General features: G+C 36.5%; 1 protein-coding gene across 1 annotated transcript in view; it reads right to left on the bottom strand.

Annotated features, from left to right (window-relative positions):
* Positions 1 to 25,573, bottom strand: part of lingo2 (leucine rich repeat and Ig domain containing 2) — a 194,824-nt gene that overhangs the window by 143,422 nt on the left and 25,829 nt on the right. The window contains exon 2 of the mRNA XM_072395261.1: positions 16,928 to 17,000. The gene's annotated coding sequence lies outside the window, so the exon portion shown is untranslated. The remainder of the gene's footprint in view (positions 1 to 16,927; positions 17,001 to 25,573) is intronic.

The raw sequence follows: 25,573 nt of genomic DNA, 5'->3' as shown, positions 1-25,573 counted from the left end.
TACAACCTTGCCTTTCTTCAGCCTCTGCTATCTAAGAGGACAGCCCAATCAAATCATCCCAGCTCAAACATTCATCTCAAAGATAAAGATCAGTTTGGTGTTAGCAGAAATGTCACACTTTATCTGCATCCTTTTTAATTGATTTCCTTCTGTCTTCTATCAAAACAGGTATTTCTTGGGCTATACTCCCAGCACAGTATGCTTTGTGCCATTAATGACAGCTGCCAGAGTAATTCAAGGTTGTGCATCAGTAGGTCAACAAAATACTAAATGAATCCATTGGTCCATGTTTGTAAAATGCATCAAAGTCACTCTTTATTTCAATTTCCCTTAACCTACATGGAAATCAATTAGTTTATCACTGTAAACCAGGTGAACTGCTTCCTGAGTTAGAGATTTTTTGTAATTCTTTTAATATCCCACAACCGTCATCTATTGTCGAACCATGTTGGGTTAGAAAGTTCTAAAGTTAAAGAAGTTACAATTATGTTACACTTTTCTCAAGTGCTTCCAAGAGGGAAATGTAGAATTTTTTGGTTTCTCTTATATAACAGTGTCAGAAAATGCCTTTTGTTTTGAATTAAAACTATAAAAAGAAATGAAACCAGACCTAAAAACTTGATTTGATTCTTGAGAATAAAGTAGCTCTAAGAAGACTGGCATCATTGCAGTTTTACCACAACAAACACTAAAATGTTGTTGGAGAATAAATTAGATAAAGTTAGATGATTTGTGAATATTGATTAACTGAATGTATATGATTATGGTTACGGTTAATACAGATTATCTGAAATAGTCAAATTGTCTGAGCAAATTTTTTTCTTGTATTAGAGTAACTGTAAAGATAAATTATTTTAAAACTGACATAAAAATGTAGGTTATATGTGGTGTCAAAATGGCACATTTACAATGTATAATATTTTGAAATATTCCATTCAGTGTTATTTATTTCATGCATTCACAAATTACATATTTGTGAATATTGCATTGAGAAATGTACATCCTGGACAGGTCGCCAGTCATCACAGATACAAACAAGAAAAACATCCATGCATGCTGACAGTCACTCCAATAAGACTATAAGAAAATCAATTTAAAGACACTAATTAACCTAACATGGGTATATTTTTGGACTATGGGAGGAAGTCGGAGTACCCGGAGAGAACCCACACATACACGGGGAGTGCATGCAAACTCCACACAGAAAGGCCCAAGCCGGAATCGACTTGGAACCCTCTCGCTGTGATGCAATTTTGCTAATCACCTCATCACCATGCAGCCCGTAATTATACTGTGGTTTTACAATGATTATTGTGCATTGTTGTTTCATTACCATGTCGACAATATTGCAAGCTCTTCATCTGGTCTGAAAAAGACAACTGTACCTTCATCACCAGCTCACTCTGTTGTAGTCCTGACAGAATAACATTTAGGATTTACTTGTCACTATCATGCTAAGGAGTATTTGTATAAATTGTGTTTTGTCCCCTTTTTTTTTGCATAAATTACACCAAACCATCTTCAACGGCACTGTTGTCTATCTTGCAGGAAAGCGAAAGCTCAGCTGAAATAAAGCTAACTGTGCATAATGAGTTGTTTGCAAAACTCAGAGTGATGCTAGAGTACAGCCTGCCTGGGATATGCCTTGCTTTCCATTAATCTGACAGCAGATTAACACCTCGATGTCTGGTACCTTTTCCCAACATTCTGCAATGCCATCCAACAAAGTCAGACATAGTAACATATACCTATAAGGGTGAAATGCTGCTGTCACATTAACAAACAGGCAAGCAAAACAGGGATGGGTTCATTTAGTTTCTGATCATCCGTTCAGAGGATCATGTTGTTAAATAAATAAAAACAGTACAGCGCAATTTTTCCTCAGACATGGTTTTCTTATAGTCTTATATTTTATACACTCCTATCTACTGGTGTTCTAATCCTATAGCTGTGCCCTCTCCATCACTTTCACAGCCATGTGCACAAAAAGTCATCAGGAGCATCAACAGAAAAGTCATTCATTACAAAAAAAAACGCAAAAAGTGCAGGGTCACAGTATAGGTCAAATAAATGCTGTAAAGTTCTAAGGCTTTTCATGAGAGAGAAAAATGCAAAGTTATGAAGCATTATTCAAAGGAGAAGGGAATCTTTTTTTAAGTGCTTCTTTTGATTAAATGGACCCTTGACAGAACATTTGCCTTCCCAGTGGTTTTTGGCATTGAACCAACTTTATTCCCCCTGGTCACAGGAAATGCTACTATCCTATTAACACTGATGGTGCCCTCCAGAAGCTGTGAGTGTGTTGATAATGTTTCCGTCCAATACAGAACCATGAGTAATAATTTTGGACTGAACAGCTATCATAAGTCTTCTGATTTTTTTTGTAATGCCTAAATTAACTTTTTCCCCACTTGGGTTAATTTACATCAACTGAATTTATTTACTTTTCTTTCAGTGTTCTTGTTGATGTTATTGGCAAATTGCGATATGCTAAATTAGTTCTCATTTTCTACCACTGGTGTTGACTCATTAGCAATTCCAATGCCATTTTGAGAACATGCACAACGTCAGCATATGCTACTTGCAACTAGCAGTTTGACATGAACAGATATTGTAGCTGACATTTCATATTTACAAAGCACCAGATTACGCAGCATCACAGGCTTCTTGCCAATACCATTTTCTGATATACACAGGTTCAAGCAATATAAAAATGCACAAGAGACTCAGGGCAGCTAACGCTGGAGAGTGAATGTTATTTATTCATTGACAACTTTTGAAGACATACCTCATATTAGATTTTACTTGAAATTATACTTATATATAAAAACATTTTATAAATATATATTGCCTCTGGGGCTACTTATGGAAATCTTAACATGTGGCTATGCCCCCCTATCTTTACACACACATACATATATAAATACTTTCCATGAAAAATAAAAAGCAATTTGTGTAATCACAGCAGGATCCCGCAGAAAAAGACCACACCTCTGATCACGAATCTGATCAGCTACACTGGTTAAAACTCCCAAAGAGTCAGAAGCAAAGGCAGAATAGACCCTTAATTTTTCAGCATTTTAATGACATGGGCTATATTTGAGAGATAATGCTATGCTATCCTTTAGCATCATGTCTTGATTTCCCCAGCTATGGGGAAGACCAAGGATCACATTCACAGAACATGTTAATCTTGTGTCAAAATAATAAATGTTGAATTAATTGTAACCGAAAAGCAGTTCATTCAGACGATCAGACTACTCTAAGAAATAGTTGTCATCTGAAAAAAGAAAAGAGACAAAACTTACCATTCAAGTAACCTAAAGACCACTTCTGTACAGTATTTCCGTGTATACTTACATGTACTCCCACAGAAAAACGTAAAAGTGGCAGAATGACTTGAACAGTTTCTTGTACAGTCCACACGGTTGTGGCATCAGACATACTTTGGTCAATAACTCTTCTCCCCCTTCTATGAATTTCTACCGTTTCAAGGACAGTGGTCTGGTTAAATAGCTGTAAAAGCTGTAGTCGAGCTGTAACCATGGCTCAATTCAATTGTGCTTGTAACCATGCTGAATGATGTCTACTATTCCAAACAGACAGAAAATAAAGGATACTCAAGGTTGCTATGACGCACACACAGATGCGGAAAACAGCTTATTCCTGCATTTTGGCCTCACACAGAAATTGCACTGTAGCTATGTGGGTGAAATTCTCTATGCAACTGCCTGTAATCTGTTGTACCAAACATATTATTACCCAACTTTATTTTTTTACACTTTGCTGTACTTTTTGCTGAGAGAAAATCTACAAGTGATGCCAAAGCTTGCAAGACACTGACATTGTTGCTCTTTAAACAACTGCAAGCTTCAATGTATGTGAGAATCAAAACAAGCGTTTGTGTCAGAGGACGTTCGTAAAGATTTTAGCTGCACTCAACTTTCCTGGCTGGTGCCACTGGATGCCTTTTAATTCTCTGCTGCTGATGCTGCAATGCCAGTCCTGTTCAGGACAGCAGACTATCACTGTCCCATCTTTTGAGCACATATGTCTGAGTGGTCGATAACATTTTGCAACAGTATACCATTGTTATACTACTTCTACAAGCAAAAAAAAAGTTTGTTATATTAGTTACAGCACTATTGTCTTGCATTTCCTCTTTTACACACACATGCACACACAGTGATCTCAGTCCCCCTCTTTCTGTCTCCGATTTGACATATTATTGCCCAACCAAAGCTTTGCATCAGGAAGAGATGCAGGCCCCCTTGACAAGAACTTGACACTGTCAAGATCAATAGTGGATTGTCTCTTCAGTGCACAAAAAGTCAAGCTACCTCTTTATATCAATGACTGGCAACTGCTCACTGGAAATAGACATGTTATTTAGCTCCATCTTTATACATTCATTCTTTGAAAAGAAAGAAACTGACTTTAATGGAAGATTACAATCTAAACTATAACCCGCTAATCTGTAAAATCCACTTCAAAACAAATATATTCCCTCAATTTGAACAAGACACTGCATTTATTTAGCTTTGAGAGATTGTAATCTCTTAATCTTGACCTTTTCTATACTGTAAAATCAAATTAGTTATCATTACTTAAAGAAAGCATGCAAACCGATTGCACTTAAAAAAACAAGTAAAGAGAACTAGGTACTTTAAGTTGTACTAACTAGTGCTTCTTTCGTACAGTACATTTATACATGAGTTTAAGCAACTAAAACAATCAAGTAGAGTGTACTTGATAACTTACTTTAGATGTACTCTCGACTTAGTTAAGACTACTCAGAATTACTATTTTAATCTACTAAGGCAGTGCATGTTAAATGCACTCTGTTTAGTCCATATAACACACTTGTCTAAGTTGGACAAACTTAGCATTTTTAAGTTATATTTACTTGAACAGCAATCTGACTTACTTGCTAAAACCATGCAAACCGAATGCCTTGAAAAAAGCAAGTAAGTGTTACTTCAGCAATCTAAGTGGCTCAAATATCTATACAGGAGTAGAAAACAGGTTAAAATCTCCTAAAATAATCTGAATTACAATTCAACAAAATGAATCAAGGTAATAACACAATTGTATCAATTGTTTTTTATTTTTCTTTCATTTATATCAGCTTTTTTTTTTAAAGACTATCTTGAAAGACATCCACAAACACAGCTTTAATATCGTAATATACAGTAATACAGTAAACATAGCCTTAAAACTGTAATAACTAACGGTTTATACGCTTTATGCAACAAGCTGACAAGTGCACTTTTGTATTCCTAAATAATGTTACTCAAAAATCACTAAATAAAAAGTATATAGAACAAAGAAAAAGTGCAAAGTGGCTTTATTCAATGAGCGCAAAAACCTGACAGGGTAATAACTTGCAATGGATCTCACATATGTGTGAATGAATACACGTACATGTACAACCTCTAGTAACTTGCTGATGAACCTATGGGCTGACAATTTGAGTGGAGTGTGTTAATTTAGTGAACAATAAAAAACAACTCAGTCCACTCGAACATTTGCATTTAACTCAAAAACAGATTTTTAAGACTTTGCAATTTTGGTGGGAGTTTGTTCTCTCCCAAGCCAAGCATCACTCTTTGAATGAAGCAGAAAGTGTTCTTCATGGCTTTAGGGTAGTCTAAATGCAAAGCGTATAAGAAGCCAAACAAAAGGCAAAGTCCCCCAGGTAGGTTCTGGAGATCTTCCATTACAATACTTCCCTCAACAAAGATGGCTGTAGACATTGGGTGAAGGTGGAGCTGATTTGGAAGGAGTCGCACATCTTCACGCAGGACAGTCAGCACCCCGACAGATACTTGTGCCCAGGTCTTATTAGCGTCACAATCCTGTGATGAAACCAAACAAAAACATTACATTACAAAAGGGAAATGTTGTTGGCAACTGTGTCCTGCTCGACACTGCCCTCCAGCCTTATGCATTAAAGGAATACCCCAACGATTTGGGAGTTAACCCTTTCATTTTCATAGTGAGACAACAAGATCAATACCCTTTTTTGTGTCTGTAAGTCCACTTTCAGCCCTTAACATCACGGCTTAGCTCAGCTCAAACGGCAGTGGAAAAAAGTCAGTGGCATACTCGGTAAAAGTCCTGTATGTCATCTACAGACTCAAACTAATCCTCAATGTTATCCTGTAAAGAGTTTTCTTCCTCTACTTCAGTCAGCTGATCTGGGCCTTCAATGTTTGACATTATTGCAGTTTTAAACTGTGACGTAGCACTCCCACAGTGTACTCTACTTTTATGTGCATTAAATGTTGCATATACACTGCTCTGAAAATGTCAGCCTTCATATGGACATAGAACTCTTTGTTTAAGTTTTAAATGGCTGCGTAAATGTTTGAAAAACTCATCTTCAGTGCAGGGCTCCATAAATTCACATAACTGGCAATGAAACTCAACTCTGGGTTTACTTGCTTGTCCAATGTCTGATTGAGAATGCCAAACAGATAAATTAACTTTGAGTGCATTAAAAGATTGAAAAACGCACAAGCAATCCATATAAAGACATGTTATTGGTTGTTGCCGAGAAAAACCTCCATGTTTCAGGCGAAAGTGTTTTAACAACTGTCCTCTTTTGTCTGCAGAAAAGAGGCACTGCTTACAGTTCCAATGCATCTGCGAGAAATATTTTCAAAGGAGATTTTAAGTATGAAAAGTCTCTCAATTTAATCTAATTAAGGTGCAAGACTTTGTCAAAAACTGTTCTACTGCTTGTGGTTATAAATCCTTAAAGGAATATTTCCCCCAAAAATTAAAATACGGTCATCATCTACTCACCCCCTTATTGATAAGATGTCAGGTGAAGGTTTTTTAGCCCTCTTAGCACTGCTGGAGCTCCACGGTGAAACAGCTTCCTGTATTTTTCCAAACAATAGATGTGTGGTAAGCACAGACCAAACCGAATAAAAGTACCCCAAAATGTCTAGTCTTTGGCTTATGTTATCATTCCATAGTATTCCATTAAATACATTGGTAACATCGCAATTAAAACTGTTAACATTTGAAAATGTTGTCCATGCTTCTCTACTAAGCTGTCATCTCTAATTTATCATTAAATATACAGCCCCTCAATTGACTACACATTTTGTCCCTTGAGTCGCCAGTTCGCTTTTATTTCTCCTCCCCCTCTGTCCAGGTCTCCCGCTGCTCGTTGACGTCGTCACGTCAGAATCTCCAATAACTAGTCGCTTTTTGTGAAAAAACGAATCGCTAGAGGGTTTAAAAATTTGCTAAATATTGTGGAAAAATTCGCTAAGTTGTCAACACTGGACCACTGATTAGCGTGTCAATAAACAAAGGAAGCAGTGGGGTTAGAGGTGGAGCACAGGTCTTGACCTGTGTCAGCTGTGTCACTGCATTGTGAGATTTGTAGTTTGAGTGGTGAGAATGCGATTTAACGGCGGGCCATTAATAATAGACGTATGAAATTATCGGGCCACGGAAAAATATCAGTAATGACTTGTCGAGTAATTTCATGCAGGTCTAAGTCAAGTTTCAAGTCATAAATAGTAAGTCAAATTCAAGTAAAGTATTTTATCACTGTTAATCAAGCAAGTCACAAGTCCTCAATCTCCCGACTAAAATCTGACTCGAGTCGAGTCCCCCATCTCTGCCATGGCCTGAACATGCTAACTATGTCTGTTTGGTTTGTTCGCTAGCTAACTGACGCTAGCATTAGCTAGCGAACGCTAACAGTGTAGTAGTGATTAAAACATATTAACAGAAAAACGTGCTTGATAAATTACCTTTTTTTTTCAAAAGAATAAAGAAGACGGCGCAAAACTTGAGTCAGCAGGTTGCTCTCAGTGCCCCGGCCTCCAGTGTGTTCCCGCGTTGATTGCGGAGCGGGAGAGACCGAATGTTGCTGCAGCACATTAACACTTCTTCTTCTTCTTCTTCTTCTTTGAATACGCAGTGGGAGTGAGACTGTGTTGGTTACTTATTATTGTGAGTGAGCTTAACTCTAAACAAGGTAATCTTCACTCTAAACACTGAGTATTTTGCGTTTTTCATCATGCAAGTAGCTGTTACTTCATAAATACCAGATGTAAGTGCATATTGTTGATAACCTAGTAAAGTTAACTAATGAATGTATGTCAGGGCAGCTATTGGATTTTACAGTGTACCAAATCTTTTCAGGCTACAGTGTGTGTTATTCTACAGCTGAGTGATTAATGGAGGCCAAGTCCAACTAGAGAAAGATCTTAATTTATCACTTTGTCAGTTGCCATTTGGGCAGCCATTCCTTACAGACAATAATTAACTGCTTGAGATTACAGGCAGATGAGTGAATTGACAAATATAAACTTAATCCAAGATGTGTGAAGAATTTAAATATGTCAAATAACACATTTAATAACTTAACAAATCACATGTTAATCCGCCTAAAAGTAGCCTGAGGAATTTTAAAGCCATTTTACTCAATTAATCTTGATGTGTTTCATGTGAGTAAACATGTCTTGTATTACTTCAGCTAGGTTGTTTTTTTTTAATAAATGAACTGCATACTCAAGTTCAAGCCTCGTTGACCATGATAACTGTCTGCTTTGTAATGAATGTCAAGGGTAGCCCTGTAACATTCAACACATTGACATGTTCGAGCGCTCTAAGATGATGACTTTTTGGCATTACAGGTTTGTCTGGCCTTTGGTTACACAAGCCATTAGACCTGCTCACAAAACATTGGCCAGGGTGATGTGAAGAGCAATGATGGCATATATAATCTGTCCCTTTATCTGGCTGCTCAATTTGATGATTGGGCAGGTGTTAATGATGATGGAGACAAGGGGTGGCTCTGACCAAAGAGCCATAAGCAAAGTGTAATGAGGTGAAAAGCTTGCTTTGGGACAAAAGTTAATTATGGTCCTCACAATCAATAGTAATAAGTAAGCCAATGGGGCTTTGTTCCAGTTCTCATAACAATGAGTAGAAAAGCTATTGATTTTTTTATTTTTAATAAGTTTGATTTCAGCTATTGAATTTATTGATCTTTGATGTTAATGATTTGAAAAAAAAACAATAACATAATGGAAAAACACAGCAGAACAAATTAAAACACATTAAATGATAGGAATGAGCAAACTACAGTACATTCCAAATTACAACAAAAAGCAGGCAACAATGCCACTACCATTTGATCCTTTAGCGCAGAAGCTCAATCTCAAGATTCCAGTGTTGGCTCACACAGGAGGCGATACTGTAAAAACCGTTGCATCTTACCTCAAAATATTATGCTATTGTAACACTTTCAAATTCAAAGAAAAGAAAGATAATTTTTTTCAGCCTTCATTCTCTCACATATGCTCATAAACTTTCAGGGAATAACTTTGTGAGGAACCTCTGATCATTTTGACTTGCATGGGTATCAAAATGGTCAGGAGGCTGTTACTGGTGACTCCGTTCCCAAAGGAGGTCCCAAATGCATCACTGTCATTAGTTTCTGTATCCATGACAGGATCATTAATATGCATATTACACCTCATTCCCATGTCCTTTTCCTTTCTGAGGAGGTAAACATCAGCGAATTCACAAAGTGTCAAGGGGTTAGCTCATTAGCTCAAACAAAAATGACAGCAAACAAACATGATGAGATCACACAGGCAATTTTTAGAGCTTCACTAAGGTTAGAATATGTTTTAGAATCATTCATAGTTTGCTTTAATTATTGTTGCCTTGATATTCTATAAAATATTAATTTAAAACAACTTCTTGGAATGATTAATAGAGAGACATGATGGTGCTACATTTAAAATGGAAAGAGTATGCGGTAGTTGTAGCTATATACAGGTTACAGGCAATTATTCCTCTTTGTCTGAAAGAAAAAAATAAAGGGGGATGAAATTTTCTGCAGGTAATTACTGATGTTAATCAAAGTCATATTTGAGAGAGGAAAGAGCCTCTGCCAGCCTTCCAAGCAAGCAAGGCCAGTGGTCAGCTGCCCCTTAACCACAGAGAGCTTCACTGACTAATTACTGCAGTCCAGCTGCCTACACTCCAGAAGCACTCATCCAGATTCTCTGTTCAAGCACTTCTCTTCAAGTCTCTTCTGTAATCACTGTCAGTTCTTATCCAGTTGGGTAAGACCATTATGCTATCTTGAGATCTTGCCTTTGCCGGTTTTGCATGTTTGCTGCAATCTCAGTCCATACCTTAGCTCAAATCTTAACCTTCGGAATGCATCCTCAAAACTAATAAATAAAGTAGGACAGATTATGTCAAATTTGAGGAGAATAAAAAAACAGATATTGACATACAAAACAATAAGCCGGTGAGGGTATAAAACCCAATATCACGGTAGTTGTGGTGCATTTGGAGCATACAGTAAAAAGAACATTCATATTTTGTACTTAAAAAACTGCACCAAGTTATCATAAACTTGATATGCTTTTGTGTTGCAGTCATAGTCTTAAATTGGATTAGTTTCAACGTGCAGTATACACATAATTTCCATTTTCAATAATGTTCAATAAAAAACACCAGTAGAGGTCAAACACATAGGAAAAAATAAGAGAATATCAAAAACCCAAGGAGGAGGGTGAAGCTGGTAGAAGTACATTGCAGCTTTTAAAAAGTTTTCTGCATCCCACAATTTGTAACCAGTTCCTGTGAGTCTTTACACCAATCCATCCAGGCTCTCTATCCAATTCATTTCTTCGCATGGCCATGTTACAGAGCAACAGTATTGATTTTTCCTTTGTTTCCATTTTTTTAACTTTTGTTTATAGTGACCCACTGGATTGTCCAATGATCCTGTTTTTTTGTTCATTTGTTTTTCTTCTTTTTATTCAAAAAGATACTTTAATTTGGGTGAAGAAGACTAACATTTGTATCCCTTGTTACCCCATATCTTTACCGACTACTCCCTTCACATTGAAAGTACCTTTTTCAAATCAATATATATATATTTTTTTTATTTAGGTATTTTTATTTTAGAAACAATATAGTTTGAACAACTGTATCGCCATAACCCTAATCTCCATAAAATGTTTTAGTTCAATAGTCTGTGAAAAAACAACCACAGGCATACTGTTAGGCTACACCAGTCAGCTCTGCCCCATCCGTCTGAAAGCAATCTATACAACATCCACTCCCTCCAGACAATTGGGAAGCTCACTTAAAGACATCAATACTCCAGGAAATGAGACACAGAGTAATGGCTTCAAAGACTAAGAAGTTAGACAGCTGACTGAGATGCCTTTACATCTTATTTAAGGTGTTGCTGCTCAATACAGCAGAGTTCATTGAATGAACTCTCCCTTGTTAAAACATGAAACTGCACAGAATGTCCAGTCAAAAACCAAAGGCAGCAATAAGCAAATTTTAAGTTTGAGTTTCTTTTGCAGTTACTGGTATGAAAAAGGAAATTTTTCGCATTTCAGGGTTCTTTTAAAATAACGATATTTTCATATTTCATATTACAAACAGCTCTCTCATCTACCACAGAGTAAGATGACTTTACATACATTTCAGCAGAAAAACATGAGCCTAATGATAAGATAATGAGAACATGCGGAGAAAATACATAGAAAGGCTACCTTACAGAATTGTGTTTCAGTAGACATTTTAAATAAAGAACAGATTCAACAACTCTAATAAGATAAGGAAGGCTCATCCAAAGTAAGGTAGCAAAAACCTTGAAAGTCCAGCCACCTCTGGTACTGAAATGGTGGGAGGCTTTGATTAGAAAATCTGCTAGGCAGACAGCTGGAAAAAAGGCTCAATAATTCAGTTATATAAGCAGACTCTATACCATGAAGGATTTGCATGCAAGCAAGACAATTATCAAATCAATTTTGAATGTTACTGGAAGCAAATCAAGATGGGTAAGAACTGGGGTATTTTGGGATTGCTGGCAAGATTTTGTTAGCTGAGACCAAATGCTGCATTCAGTACTAATTTTAGATGGACTTCAGAGGGTAGAATATTACAGCTAAAGAGTGGTGGTTCAGAGTCTTGCCATATTTTCCAGCTAATAAAGAGGACTGACAGAGCTTTGTCATATTATTTAGCTATCCTTTACTTTGTAACACTATTCAAATGATCAAAAACAATCCCAAGACTCTTGAAAGCATGTTTGATCCTGCTAGTAAGGAGAAAAATGAAGTGACTGACCATAGCCACACTACAGTATTCACACAAAATGTAATATATCCTCAATATTCTGTCATGGTTGTTCTTAACAATGTTCTTTAATTAACTCACATTTCTGATTATGTGTGTTACAATACTCCATTATCCACAGCTGAAGATATTCAGGAGTAATTGAAAATAATGAATCCTTATGCTGAACATTCAGAGAACTTCTTTGCCTCTTCCTGGAACATTGCACTGTCAGTCAAATGTCATTCATTTGGTTGTTGCTGTCATACTCGCCTCATTGCCTTGGCAGCTCAAAATGACAAATGTATTGGGAATACAAATAAGATGACATTAGAATGGCAGAGGAGGGATTTGGCAATAGCTAAACGAGTCAGTGATAAAATATCACAGATAACTGATGACTATTAGTCTACAATCTATCAATTTCCTATTGTAACTTAATCCGATGCAACATGAAAAAATATATATGAAGCAAAGGTTGGGCTAGCTTGCCTCAGTCTAATGGATACATTGTTGTTTTTTTCAGATGGGTGATGATGCTAACAGAAATGTGTCTATGTGAGTTATTCAAGCTGTTTAAAAAAAGAACAGCACCGTCACAACATCTGTTGCACCTCACATAAATGATTGATCATGTCATCACTAGCTCCCAATATAGTCACAATGTGGCTCCACTCTCTTCTTATCACTTTAGCTGAAATTTATGTGTTACTTCCCATGTATATATTTGTGTCCTTCCCAACAGACAGCACGGCTCCCTGCACTCTGTATGAGGCATAGAGAGACACTGCAGCACCATCGGGGATGCACAGCTCTAACATCTGAGATGAAACAAAGCAACCATGAGCCATAAATTTTGCTGTCAGATCGATAAGATCGATAATCACTTCTCCCGCACATTCACTCCTAGGTTACTGCTGAGAGCAACTGTCAATGGCTTCAGCTAGTTCTCAACAAGCATCCCTCTCATGTGTTAAATTTGTTTTTGCAAACACTATTATCAGGTGGCTGATTGATGCACAGAGCAGCTGCTTAAAACATCAGTGAAAAATATAGAATTCAACATTTCCTTTTAATTCTGAAAGGAAACACAGTTCAACTCTCTCAAATGTGAAGATCTTCACAAGGATATTTCTGGGCTTAAAGCCTTCTGACATCTTTATTTGCTGGCCTTTAGCTCCTCTTCGTCTTGCTGTCTTTGACATAATCCCTGTCATGACGTTTCCACATCTTATGCCACCTGGGTCTTTATCTGCTCCTTAGAGTTAGGTGGCAGTGTAAAGTCGAACCCTATTCTGGTTTTGTGTTGATCTGCATAACCCCTGATGAATCCTTTCATGCTCTGCCACCTCCTCACCTCTTAGCATGATGCCGCTGACTGTGAGTTCTCTGGAGGAGCCTCTGATGTGGCAGCCTTTGCTCCACTGCTACTGCTGGGCCCCTGGTGGGAGTGAGGTTGGAAAGTGATGATGATGTGTTTAGAGAGGAAAAAGGATTCTACTGCACACCACAACTTTGCATGAGCAGGTATGTGGCAGGTGGCATCAAACACATTTTATGTGAAAGTACTGCTCTGCTCCATGGTTGGCTCCAAGGTGTTAGACCTATTGAAACATCTCACATTTATTTTTTTCACTTCAATTTGTGTTTTTGCTTGTGAGAATGTCAATGTGACCGGATCAAAGCAATACAAAGGACTGTCTTTGATCTTTTTGGTGAAATTTGTCTTATTGTTTTCACCGTGGTGCAGACACTATAAATCTACCTAAAAAAAACAGGATTATTGTACAAAGCAGGCCTGTTGGTCTTGCTGCTGCCAAAAGTTGAATTAAACCTACCTCAAATGAAAATGCCAGGTATAGGTCTTTACTGAGTGCATGTCGTCATGTATGCATCAATAGATAAATACATAGGGATAAAACATATTATTATGTTTTATATATATATATATATATATATATATATATATATAATACATTATTATGGAACTATGGGGAAATTTACTAAAAGTGTAATGTAAAACAAATTAAAATTTCACCTCACACTATTGACCGACCTATTTTTTATTTTCTGTACCTAACTAAGTAGTTTTTATTGTTAAAACCCAACAAACAAGCAAGTAAAAAAACAAAACAAAAACAGCAAATGAATGAGAACAAAGAAGTAAAATAAAGAGGTTTCTCAAACGCATTTAATGATCAAAACTTCTGTGACTCCCCCAAGTGACCTTTAATATATTTTGATGATTGCAGTAAAGCTGCACTTGGGCAAGGATGGATCCCCATTTCTAATATTTTCCATAACCTTATAAACAGGTAGGAGTTTAGTTCAGCAGCAGTGCAATTCCATTTAAAACAGATCCTCAGGTAAGTTTACACAAATTAAATAGCAAGTTGCTCTGGCACAGTGTTGTTCTGGTGCATGAGCCATAAAAATGTCTGAATGAGTTGCTTCACATTGGCACTGTTAGGGGCCTTTTCACATCAACAGTTTAATTTGACTCAGTGTTAATCTCTTAAGTATTGTCTATAAAATGCTTCTTGAACTTTGTTACATCATTGTTCTCATGTATAAACACAGAGTGGTATACAAAATTTGGGCTCCTAGGTTAAATGTTCTACTGTGAACAGTTACGCTTATGTGTCATCAATTTTGACATTTTATTGAGTTGTCTTGCAGCTGTGTCCGTACATATTGTAGTTTATTAAAAAAAAGGCAATGCTGGTTCTCAACAAAAGCACCTCTAAATGTAACTCAAAGGCCTTTGCTTCTTGGCTTTGAAGTTGGGTTTATGTAAATTCCAGGTCTATTCAGTAAAGTAAGGTTGTTAAAAAGGGGGCATCACCACGTGCCACATCTTATTTCTTTTAAAATAAACACTTTTTAACTGCACCTCACAGTTTATTGCTTGTTTATAATATTAAGAACTGGCATTAACATTTGTTTACACGTGTTTTCTAATGTCATGGCATGTTGTGAGCTTGTCAAACTGCAAGAGATAGGATATGTGACAAAAAGAGTGAGATGACAATGAATATAAGCACTCGTGTGTATGTTCAAGTCATTTTCCTGTAGTGCTTGGCACCATCATTAAGTCAGTAAGATGACCTGAAGAAATGGTCTGTTTTAAAAAAGTCTAGGTAAAAATCATCCCGACATCATTTACAGATGTTATTGAACTGTTGCTTGTTAGCATATTACCAATACTACCATGGTTACAAAAATACAGGGATTCATTATTCTGAAACATACTGACTTAAGTTTTTACAAATGATAAAGTGTAAATAATTACATACGAGTCATACTTTTTACCAGAGGATAGAAACTTTGTTGAAAAATGCATCTTTTTCATTGCAAACAATTCAGATATAAAAGCTTCACTTGAGAACAGAATATATATCTATATATATATATATAGATATATATATAAATATATATTCTATCTACTTTTAGGCCACAGCTGTGCAGCACTTCTGCGAAACATTTCTGATGAGGTGTGTATGTCATTAAACATTTTTCTTTGTCCATGCCCAAGACAAAAGAGACAACCGGCACAATCTTTCAAATGGGATTTTCTTTAAAAGGTGGATGATGAATTACTGTTTACACATCCATTCTATGTTCTTCCCTCAACATTTCATAAGTCTTTGAAGGTTCCCAGGCTGTCTGAAAAGCTACAACTGGTACAGATCATTTTTACTGTCATCACATAGCAGTAACTGCAGGAGAGTGACAGCAGTGTCAGAGTTGCTATGGTTATACTAGAATCCAACAAATAGCAGGCAACATTTCCACTCTGTTTGTTCAGATGTACTCACACTTAAAATGAAACAGGCAGATCATGTTCTTAATAAAAGTGTTTCAATGTAGTTACACTGTTTAGGAAAAAAAAGAAAGAAAAGAAAAAAGTGTACAATTAACATGTGATTCTGCAGTAATTGGCAACACCATGCTTCATTGCTTCCCATTCCACTGTGGTATGTCCTTTCTCCTAACCTTGCCAGTACAATTTGGGACTGCTGAATGGCCATAGTGGTTGGAATGGACCTGTGAACATGCGCTTATCATGTATAGCACAATGATGGGGATTGGTACAAGAGGATAGCCTTAATAATTTGGGACTTGTGCCTCTGGACTGCAATCACCCTGACCAGCCATTGTTTAGCCCTGGAGCACACAAGTATCTGCACTTTCTTTATGGGATCGCATTCGACCGAAATACAGAGCCCTCACATCAGTGGTTGCAATTGAAACATTTAAAAATCTGTAAAACTAAACATGAGGCATTTCTATGCTAGCAGTACAATAGCAGCAATGATCATGTAACAGTAATTACTACAAGGTTGAGTTTAGTTTCAGATGGCAAAAAAAAAAAAAAATAATACTATCACCATGTTTTCAATGCAACAGAATGAGTGAACAAAGAACACTGCTGCCCTATATACAACAGATTGAAAGCTTTCAAGAGGCTTTCAGTAGAGTAATGCATTAGAGCCTCATTAGGTCTTTATCACATCTTTCTGCCATGCTGAGTTGACAAAGAAATGTCAAATCAATGTTTTTTTGTTTTATTTTCTAATCCGCTCTGCCTGTCAGCAGATGAAAAAAGATGTACATGCAAAGAACAATGTGTTATGCTGGCCTAGTTTAAAAATCAACCCACAATTTTCACCACATATAAGTGCGGGTGAGTTTGTTTATTGTATATATATATATATATATATATATATATATATACACACACACATACGTATATGCACATATATATGCATACACACACAGAAGATTAACTTACAGGACTGGGAAGCAGGCGAAGAGCATGTTTGCTTCTTGTCAGAAGGGTGGATAGGTTGCTGCAAAGATTTAGTCTGAAACACATAAAGCAAAGACCTCTGTAAGGAAATGTAATATGAAGGACTTATGTTACTCATAAAACAAGGACATGAACATTTAAAACGTCAGAATGCTGCGAGCATGTGATATATATCCAGCACCACAGGAGAATGACTGAAATATACACATGTATGCTTGTATTCATTATAAGAAGTCAGGCTATTGATTAAATCGTGGCAATTATTTAAAAAAAATACAGTATCTGGATTTGTGACCTGGAATAACTGCATATGAAAATGAATACAAAAAATAGCATTAACTTCATTCAGTAATTGAATTTGATAATCTATGAGACCACATATTTACTCCTCATTTTCAAGCTTGCACAAATGTTAATTAAAGGTATGATGATGATAAACAGCCACAAATCATGGATTTAACAAAACAAAATAACTTGGGTCTCTTACTGGAACAGTACATCAGTGATTATTATGTTTCAGGTAGCAACAAATCACAATCCTAACTGATACATTCAGTACCTTCTAAGTCATTAAAGGCGAACTCTGGTATTTTTAAACCTAGACCTTATTTCTACTCACCAAGTAGATAAACGTATTTCATGCCAGAAATAAGGTCTAGGTTTAAAAATACCGGAGTTTCCCTTTAAACAACCATGTCAGAAGGCAAAATCTGCATTCAAGGAAATGGTGTTATTGTGTTTCAGAACGATCAAATTAGTGGTCTGCATGCTTAAACATTTCGCAATCAACAAAAAAATCAAAACTCAGTAAGAGCATTTGCGGCTCTTTTAAGTGAACGATTTTTTTACTTTTGGATTTAACTGCGGGCGTTGGCTACGGGTGTCACGTGCATGCTGTGCAACCAATGTGAGGATTGACGAGAACCATACCACCAAGCAGGGAGGGGCGGGGGTAGCAGCGCTGAGATGGTGACATGAGGAGGAGAGTGCAGAAGGAGAGAGAGGGGTGAAGACGAGAGGAGTGTGTGGCAAAGATGAGTGAAAACAGAAAAAGAAGTAGTATTTGGATGCATTTTGACAGTTGTGTCAATAGCTGTCCTATATTAATTGCTATGCTTAGCTTTTTATAGGCATTTTCTATCTGCGTTGTGTAACAGAGTGTTTCTTCAAGCAAGTTAGAGAGTTACAAGGGATTTTTCAACTGTAAATGCAATTGGCAACAGCAATTTATTGAAAATTAAGTGATAAATGTGTTCAAATACAAATCACAAGACAAAACAGTGCTAAATTTGGCTGAATTCTAAAAAGGTATAAGTGGTAAAATTAAGAGTCGTTGGAAGCCGAAAGAGTCGGCTGTTCTTGGTGAGCAGAGCCAAATTATCCGGCTCTTTAATAAGAGCTGAAATTCTCAGCATTGCATAGGCAAAAAAAAAAAACACTTATTTGTGAGGTTATTCAGAAAATAAAAAGCCTTTACTTTTCTGGGGAGCATAAAGATTTGCCTCTGAAATATGACAAAAGGTAATGACGAGTCCAGATTTAGCCCCTTTCAGATAAATGTGTGCATCAGGTTAAAAAGAACTCATAATGCCTGATGTCTACTGTGAAAGCCGGTGGGGGTAATACTATGATCTGTGGTTGTTTCAGTTGGTTAAGTCTAGGATCAGCATCAGATGGAAGAATAAAGTAAATTAACTCCCTGAATATACTGAGAAAAAAAAGGTTGTATTCACCTAAATTGTCAGTTACCAGGGGATTCAGGACGCAGATGCAGGGTCGTGTGGTTCCAAGATGGTTTTATTTAATTAAACAAAAGACAGATCAGGGCACAGCACTGCAGGGCGATCTCCCGGCAGCGCAAAAGAAAAGCTGTGAAAACCCTAAGCGCTCTCCTCCGTAGCTTAGGTGGAGAAGAAGAGCAGCTATGAAAGTTAACAAACATAAAATCTTTCCAAACTGGGAGGAAAACAGAAATGCTACGAACACTTAAAGCAAAGACACGCTCTCGAAATGAGGCGGAATAAAACAAAGGCGCACTCTTAACAAAACAGAGGCTCTAAGAAACTTTAGCGATAGCTAAAAGCTCTCCTTTAACGGAGGCGACTATGAGTAGTAACAACGAAAATCCACTCCTTGAAAATGGAGGAAAAACAAAGTTAGGAAACTTACCGTTACACTAAATAAACTAAAGCTATGGACAACAATAAATTACAAAGCAAGATGCACTACAGGAGGACCGCTCACTGCAGGCTCGTGGAACATGGGACAAGACAAGTGGCTGGTAATGAAGCTCAAAAGGAGACAACATACTGGCACAAGACAAGGGAAACGCAGACTATTTCAACACATGAGGGACCAAGGGGAACAGGTGGAAACACTTGGGAATCAGGGAAGACAATGAGACGCTTGACACGGTAGGAAGGGCAAGATACCTGAAACGAGAGGAGAAGGTGAGTGATTTTTCAAAATAAAACAGGAAATGACGAGACAAGACGTGGAACACAAAATAAACCGTGACATAAATCACCTATGGCATGAACATATTCAGTGAACACAATGCCAGAATTAATCAGGGTGAGACATTAGGCATCATTTTAAAATGTTAACCCTGCACAGAATCTTATGCTTGTGCTGGAGAAAAATGTATGCAGGTCTGATTTTCCCATCATCAATACAAGATCTTGGCAAAAAAAAAAATCAATGCATCTCTGGCCTGATATAAATGTTCTGTCATCTTATCAAAATGATGCCATGGAGAATGTATTCCATAATCAAAGCTAAAGGTACTTCAAGAACATTTTAGAGCATGTGCCATGTTTTGCCTCGGCAGTGTGCAGTAGTTTGAGGTCATTTGAGATATTCATTGAAATTCTTTAGTGGGTCTCCTTAACTGCAGTTTCAGACTGACACTATGTTTAAAGGATTAGGTAAAAACAGTTCATGCTAATAAAACTACATGATCTAGTATGAAAAAAAGGATATTCTTATTGCCCAGCCCAGTTCACAGTCTAGATTAAGAGAGGATAATCTTTTTGATATTTCATACATGTTCAGTATACACATGTTGATTGGCTGCATTTCAAAAACAACACAAGAACTTTTTTTCGTTTGAGTTTAAATGATTCGTCAACTTAAAGAACTCTTAGCACGACATATATGCCATTGTGTAGTAGCGTCAAAAAATTTGCCTCTGTCATTTTCAATATAAAAAATATAAAAAAAGATGAAAGTTTTGCTGCCTGTTAAAACACCTGTTAAATCTTGGAAATATTCAACTACTGTCTTTGGAGCTCAATTCTATATCACTTAACATTCATATTCTTTTAAATTCAACATATCATATCCATATATTTGATCCGATACCGTTTGAACTGAAGATAAACATAAGAAGAACAGCAAAATATCAATCTGCTAATACACTGCATTTCCCTTTTTCTGACAATGATGTTTTTAAAGTGGTAAAACTTCTTGCATGGTTTAGTCTTAAAAAGTACGAGGCAGCAGAAACAAGAATTACACGAAAGCCAACAAACCACATCAGACATTTTAAACACAGAGTCTTCTCAATGATTGCATCAAGGCTTACTATTGGACGTATTCCTCACACTCTAAAAGTCTAAGTACTGTCTTGTCAGTTTTAATCACATCCTTGTTTGAAGTTATTCAGGTGAAAGAGATGCTGGCACAGTTTTATTGGATCTGCTGGCTCATTTAGCCTCGTTTTCCACAAAGGAATGCAGATCGTGCTGTCCTGGGAGGGGATTTGTGAGCAGTAGGAGTGAGAGGATGAGGAGAAACAGAAGGAGAAAAGAGGGATGAGACACCATTTGAGATGAACTCTTGAGTTTGCCAAGGTCAGCAGAACTCTCACTATGAAATGAAACTCTGCCAAACACACACAGACCAGCATGCAAACAGACACGTACTTGCAGCAATACACTGCCCATATTAGTCCTTCCCTGAACACAACCTGCTGAGAATTGCTAAATTACCACTGGGCCCACACTTGGCTATATGGGCCTGCACACTCATGCACACAAACACACACAGTGTTTGCCCTCTTTTGTGATTCAATACATTAGTAACTGGTCATTTTGAGAGATTCACCTTTGACCTTTGTCTTTTCTGCACCAAGATGTGTGGGAGCTGTCTTCTGTCTTGACAGCTGCCACACATGGGAGCCAATGTTCTCCCAAGACATATTGATTTTGGATATACTGTCTCCTCCCTGACTTTGTTCATTGTGTTTCTATGATACTAAACTGTAACTACCAGGGTTATATTTAAGTTTGTTGCAAATGGAGATTAACTTTGAAATCTATGCATGTCACTCTGAAAGCCAACATGCATCAGTGTAAAATGCTGACTGCAGACTGTAAAATGCTTTTCCCCAGGACAAATTCTTTGAACAAAAGTGTGGCTCTCCTTACAACGACACATATTTTGCATGACAAATTATAAAAAAAAAAAAAAAACACTGTTGTTTGCCCCAAAGGATTGTACATAAAATAGAAGTTTGCAAAATTGATGCAAAATATACCTTCAAATTCTTCATGCTGAACCAATGAAAAAACTTCAATATATTATTATTTTTTTCAAAATCAAAAATGCCAATAATATCTAGCTTGCAAGTTACCTCATTAACTGTTCTTTGCATTATGTTATTGATAATTCTTTTTTAATGATTTAAATTATTTTTCATTTACATTATTACTTTAACCTCAACAAAATATTTATCATTTATAAGTTGCTTAGGCAATCAGTCGGTATTCGAAGTTGGATGTTCGTTAATATGTGAAGAAACTTGGTTACCTGGTTACTTGGTAAAATAAACCAATGTTGTTAATCTTTACAAAAATTGAGGAACTAGTGAGCAAACAGCTCAAAGAGGAAATCACAAACTCACAACATCAAGTAATTTGAGAGGTGGTCTTTAGGAGTGTTTTGGATTTAAAACCATTATTTATGGTTTTAAATCGAAATGAACATAGTTTTATTGAATTTGTACAAAGCAGCTGTCTTACTCTACATCAATGACAAATCTGTGGACTCACCCAAAAAACAGGGGAGAGGCACCATATCAAAGTTAGTCAGTGACAGAGACAGAGAACCAGACAGAGTAATGTAGCCTGTCAGGGTTGCGTGTTTCAGGAACTTATAATGGAACTGGAGCCACAATTTACTCTGCAGTAACATCCTGTGTGCTAAGGAGTTAAGCAAAGCCACACAGCTGTTCAGGTTGCAGAAAGCAGCCGTAGCACACTGGATGAATTGAACAACTCCTATGAAGTGGCTGTAGCTGTTGCCATAGACTGTGTGAGTTCACATATGGGGAAAAGGGGCTAACATATGAAGACATTAGAAGAACTGCTTGTTAATTTCAATTTTGTTCCAACTTGATTTTTGAAAAAAAGTAAAAGGTGATAGCCTCATAACTTACAATGTAATGCGATTTAAACACAACAGAAAATGAATTCTAAATTCCCATGCCATGAACTTAACTGTCCCAAACTGATCTTGTGAATCTAAATCCAGGGACTTTTAGTCATATGACACCTCGAGGACAACGTCAGGACTGATACCACGGGTTGCTTAGACAATAGCAATATGTGACACCTTTGGGAATGAGAACAGGTAAGGCACATGTATTTCTAAACTTTGGGCAAATTTATCATATTTGGATGTATTAAATAATACTGACTTGATTTATGTACGATGAGAGGAGAAAAAAAAGAGGAAATCAATGAATGCATGACAGTGCGATAATAAAAATGTTCATGTTAAAAAGCTTAAATTTAATTTTCAGGTTACATGAGTGTTGTTAGTGTTCCTCAAATATTTTTTTCTTAGTTGTACACTTGACTTTGTGAAGAACAGTATATGAGCAGTATTCTCTATGGCATTAACATAGTTTGGCATGTTACTCATAAATGCAGTACGAATGTGAATGACTAATCTCTCCATGATTAAAAATGTACTTTCCCTTTTTTCACTGAGGTTATTGCTGGAGGTTGAGGGTCATGTACTACTGTTCTAAAAACAGAATGCCCTTCTCTGACGCTTGTATCACTATTTCAATGTTGCCATATCAGATACTTCATGATGGAGAAACATATCATGCAAACTGTGTGGTTTATAAACTATGAGAGGATGTCCTAACCATATTTTCAAGGGTTGTTTATTGTTTCCATATAGTTAATTAAAAAATCATTTTCTAGTTCTTTTATAAAATTTCAATGAGAGAGAGAGACAGACAAAAAAAAAGTTCTTGTTTGGCTGCATGTTGAACTAGTTATCGGTTTTAAAACATTCATGCTTATTCATTATAAAGGAGTCTGTTCAGACAGGGAGAATGAGGTAAAGCATTTCCACATCACATGGGTATTTACCCACCATAAACACAGAGCCTTCTGTAATCCTTTCAAAGGCATCTCTTAACTACCAAAGTGCTTTCTGTGATTGTGATTTTTTCCCTCCAATATGGACAGAGTTGTGCAGGATATTCCAATTTTTGTCCCAGCTATTCAATCATTCTTTTTCCTTCCAAGTCCTTAGTGAGAGATATCTAAGCAAGTATGACGGAAATAGACAACGAGAATGAAAACTATGAACTTATAATTGCATTAATCATCATTATTTTCTGAAGGCATCAGGTACTAAATAATTAATTGACCTGAAAGCTGTTTAGCTCTGAGACGGATGCTTGCAGCTCTGTTAGGGAAAAAAAAATAAATTCCAGAAGATTTTAAAGCAACTGAAGCTGGCAAACTTCACTTAGAATTAGACTGCATTCTGTCATCCAAAGCATTTGGTGCTGAGATAATGAAATACAGTTTCCATTACAATGCTGAGGCCTTGCAGGCAACGACATCTAAGACCCCGTTTGTACCAAAACAATTAAGAGAGGAGATATAGTCGGGATCTCTATGCACCTTAAGATAGAAAACTGTCATTACCCAACTGAAAATTAAAGGAATGTTTACTCATTTTCAAATCAAATCATTAATCTGTTTGAAAACTTGAACAGCTTTTAAAAAGCTACGAACAAGAGAACCCAAAGATGCTGGAACAAATTCATCAATGGTGTATTATGATGGACTTATGAAGGCTTTGGTTTTTTGGGGGGCTTTGTATTTTTTAAGTCTAGTTTCATATATCCATAGGTTGAATTCCAAGACACAATCTGTCCTCAGAATGAAATTTGTCAAGCTTCTTGACAAACAACTTCACATTAAAACTCAGCAAAAACAAACCAAAAAGGAATCCTAGCTGGCCTCATAATTTCCAAAACATTTTGCAGTGAAAAATGTACTTTTTTAATTTGCCTTAACAGGATGCCAACACCGACTAAAATAAAAGTTGCTCAGAGAAATTTCTGGAGCAATCTTGTAAATAGTGTCACATTCCCAATGGAATAATACTTTTGGGGGGGACTTCATAATCTCTAGAATCGTGTTTGTAGGCCATACTAAAAAGGCTTTAATATGCAAAGAGATCTCAGTACTCAGTAAAGATGTCTAATTACCACAGTAAACATCAAGAGAGATAAAAAGACACTGCTCAAGGAAAATGTTTATATCCAGAAAAACATCATACAGATCAGCACAAGGTAGTTGTTAAGGGTAACATGTGAAACAAGGTGTTTATCAAAACATTTCCTGTATGAATTTTGTAACATTAGTCTCCTCATAGTATCAATTCTGAGCAAGCAGTAAAAAAAAGGATATCGATTTAATATACCACATGCTGTGTCCTACTAACTGAAGGAATATGAGGTTAATATTGTGATACTTGCATGCTAAATCTGTTCCTTATAGTCTATGAATCATATTTATGGCAGATGATGATCATTCAACCTTTATATTAGCTAAGTTAATGTCTGAAGAGGCCGTGTTGAAATGGCAATACTGCCTTTGCATTAATAATACACAACAGATCTGCATAGCCATCAGAGCATAAAGTCTAATCAGAATTGTCATATGCAGCGATGGTCGAGCACATTTTAAATGATTCTATTTCCCCATTTGTTTTTGTGAAGATCTTTCATTATAATAACTTTTCTTGGATTTCATTTTTAATGTCCCGAGAAATTCATGTATCCGCAATAAGAATAACTGGAACTGTCCAAATTTCCAAATCAAATTTAAATCTAATTTATCCCAGAAGAGTATTTCCCTTTGACTCTTTGTAATTGATTTATTCAGTTGTTCATTAAAAACAGAATAAGAGCAATTGGGAATGAGAAAGCCCAAATCTAATCGAAGTTACTTTATACACATACATACATACATGTGTATACACTGAATATACCCTGTATCAATCACATTTCTGGACACATCCACCCATTCATTTTGAAGTTGGATGGAAGATGACCAATCAAAAATATTTTTTAGTTAAATTTATAACCTACAAGGTTTTGACTTAATGCATGACCATCATTTGCATGTCAGTCCTTTTTTGTCAGTCCAGAATTTTGACAATGTTATTGGAGTACCAAACATTTTGCTACCAAATGGTTAAACAAAAATAAAAGTTGAAAAATCTCAATTACTAAGTAATCAGCAGGGGCTTTAAAAGCAACCCGAATTATAGTTAAACAGCATTTAGCTTCTAAACGCAATGGAGTGT

The sequence above is a fragment of the Leuresthes tenuis genome, unplaced genomic scaffold (genome assembly GCF_036924035.1).
Source record: "Leuresthes tenuis unplaced genomic scaffold, fLeuTen1.0.hap1 SCAF_11, whole genome shotgun sequence".
Lineage (NCBI taxonomy): Eukaryota > Metazoa > Chordata > Actinopteri > Atheriniformes > Atherinopsidae > Leuresthes > Leuresthes tenuis.
This window is presented reverse-complemented; position numbering and strand designations above follow the sequence as displayed.